General features: G+C 48.3%; 1 long non-coding RNA gene across 1 annotated transcript in view; it reads left to right on the top strand.

The window, feature by feature from the left end:
• LOC116633558 overlaps positions 1–1,989 on the top strand; it is a 6,471-nt gene extending 4,482 nt beyond the window's left edge. The window contains exon 3 of the long non-coding RNA XR_004299756.1: positions 1,936–1,989. This is a non-coding gene — a long non-coding RNA (uncharacterized LOC116633558). The remainder of the gene's footprint in view (positions 1–1,935) is intronic.
• The last annotated feature ends 740 nt before the right edge of the window (positions 1,990–2,729 follow it).

Here is a 2,729-nt window from a genome sequence, read left to right on the forward strand (position 1 = left end):
AAAAAAAAAAAAAAAAAAAAAAAAAAAAAAATGCCTGGAATGGAATTCAAAATTAAGTCTAGATGCATATTTGGCAGTAGCTTAATATATGCTTTTTGACTGGATGGATGAACCAATGAATGCATCGTTTTTTCCTGAGAGGAGGGTCCATAGCTTTCAGCAGAATTTCAGAGCTTCTTGAAGGGGACCCAGGAAGGTGGAGGAAACTGATCTAGGCAACCTTCACTTACAAGTGTGTACTCTAAGGCCCAGGGGGGCAAGGGACTGGCTTAAGGGCCTGCAGCAACACAGGGCCAGAGTGGGAGCCAGCAGCCAGCTCCGAGCTCTTTCCACCACACCACAGTGGTGTGGACCATGGGAAATTCAGAGTGGGGTTTATAGAGTTGTGCTCACCATGGAAGCCTGGATTTAAAATAGACACATTAATAAAAGTACTTTGAATTTCCAGAACTTTTTTTAAATTTTAAATTCTGAGGCTCTTGAGCTGCTCGGCACCCAATTTTTGGATGGAGAAAGGGACAGGCAAGAAAGCCAAGTGTTTATCAAGAGAAGAGGATTCAGAAATGCTTAGAACAAGAGTCCTGGTTGCCATGAAGAGGCATTAGAAACAACTGCAACTCTGCATTCCATCTTTGATAAAAATAAGTGGCTACTTCTGAACGAAACTGCCTGGTTGGGTTCTAGCCAAGCGGGGACCTCAAGGTGCAAACGGGGTGGAGGCAGCAAGAGAAGCTGTCAACATTGGCTAATAGCAGCCTGTAATGCTTTCTGCTCCCCCCTCCCCACCCCCTCCCCCTTGGAAAACTTCACCAAGCCAGTGAGACCAGGGGAATGTGCACTTTTCTGACGGGCCCCCGGAAAGGAAAGGATGGTTGCCAAGAAAGCCTTTTCCAAACGGGTGGGGGGGGGGAGGGGAGGGCGCTCTGGAATGGCTTACCTCCCACATCTGGCCCAGTCACAGCAGCAACAGCAGTGCGGTGGGAAGCCTCTAAACTTGCTTTGAGCTGACCTTTACCCTCTGAACAGGGCTGCAGTGAGTCAAACCTGCAAGTGCAGGGATGAGGAGGGCATTCCCCAGGGAGCGCAGGGTAGCTAACTTGCACCCGTGTGTGGGAAAGGCTCGGAACCGCACAGGGGCCGGTGGCTGGGGGGGGGTTTCTGGAAGGCTCAAGAAGGTGGGGTGACGCCTAGCCCTTTAAACCCAGGCCATGCATTTGTTTGGCTTGCTAATAATGGCTGCTCAAATTGTGACATCACGCTAAGTTGCTTAAAAAAATAAAAAAAACCCTCAGCTAGCCAGGAAAACCATTAGGATAAAACTTAGGGCCTGAAGATGATATGGGATGAATGTTGCAACATTTTTTAATTAAAGGGTCAGGGGAGGCAGGGGAAGAGACCTAAGAGGTGGTATAATTGAGCCCAAGAGAACGTGACTTGCCTGAGGTTCAGCAGCCTCTCCAAGAGGAAATAGCAAAGCCAGAATTAGGCTTAGATTTTCTGCCCACCAGTCCAGAAACCCACCTCACCATATCTCTCTAAAAACATTTTGAAATGTCATTTACAGCAAGTGTGGATTTTCCAATTGCGAGCTTGAACTACCTGCTGGTGAGTGAGTTGGTAATGTGAGAGACTACGCCGGCACAGAGCATGGGTGAACTCCAGGCTTGCTGCACTGTGATCTTCTCTCGGATTTGCCCATTACCCCGTAACCTCATGAAAAGAAAGGATCTTGATTTCTGAGTTCCAGCAGATAGGAAGCCACTTGCAGGGCTTAAGTCGGCCTGCCTTCTAGTCAGCCAAAGTGAGCCAAGCCACACACCATCCCTCCTTTCTTCGGATTGCCAACCGGTTTCCCTTATTTGTGCTCTAGAAGGAAGATAGGGGGGCGGGGAGAGAATATGTCCAGGCCCTGAATCTGTGCTTCATCAATACTAGGCTTTCATCGGGACCAGAGAAGACGTGATGATGTTGGAGCACAGAGACATGGAGCTGGTGGCTGACGTCACATGTAGCAGAGGGAGAGGTGAGAAATATAATGGATTTTCCAAGTGGTCGATAGATGGCACTTGCATGTGAAATACCTATTTTTCCTTTTAGAGATCAGGCTTCGGGAACAAGAGAAGATGGTTTAGGCAGGTGCCAGAGCCACAGCTTAAGACTCTGGTGGTTTCCAGCATGGTTGGGGTCTTTGGGTCTCATCCACAGAGTTGGCGCTAACTGTTCCCTGCTGGTAGATGACAGGGCACTTTCTAGTCCATTACGGCATTTTGTCCTCATATATGGTTTGATGATCTAGAAGGATTTTGGTGGGAGGCTTAGGGAGGGAGAGAACATTCAAGTGGTCAGTGCAGGAGGCATTTGGCTAGGCCATGGGTTACAAGGGGCACAAGATATAGGATAGGTAAGCTTTCTGGAAAACAGTACCTTTAAGGAGACAAGGCAGGGCAGGGAGCTTAGCAGCCAGGGGAGAATCAACTTTTCTTTCTCAGCCATGGACAAAAATAGAGTTTGCAGAAAAATGGAACAGAGGGAAGAAGAGAGATGTCTGTCAACTTGGTATAGAATATCGGTAATCCAGAGGACACATCTTTGGGAGTGTGTGTGTGTGGTGGGGGGAAGCAAGGAGGAAGTGTCCTTTCTTGTGATGGGGGGAAGGAATCCCACTTAGCAAGAAGATGACTGAGTGCGGTCTGGAAAGGATACAGAAAAGGCAACGGCTGTAGTCTCCC

The sequence above is a fragment of the Phoca vitulina genome, unplaced genomic scaffold (genome assembly GCF_004348235.1).
Source record: "Phoca vitulina isolate PV1807 unplaced genomic scaffold, GSC_HSeal_1.0 scaffold8, whole genome shotgun sequence".
NCBI lineage: Eukaryota > Metazoa > Chordata > Mammalia > Carnivora > Phocidae > Phoca > Phoca vitulina.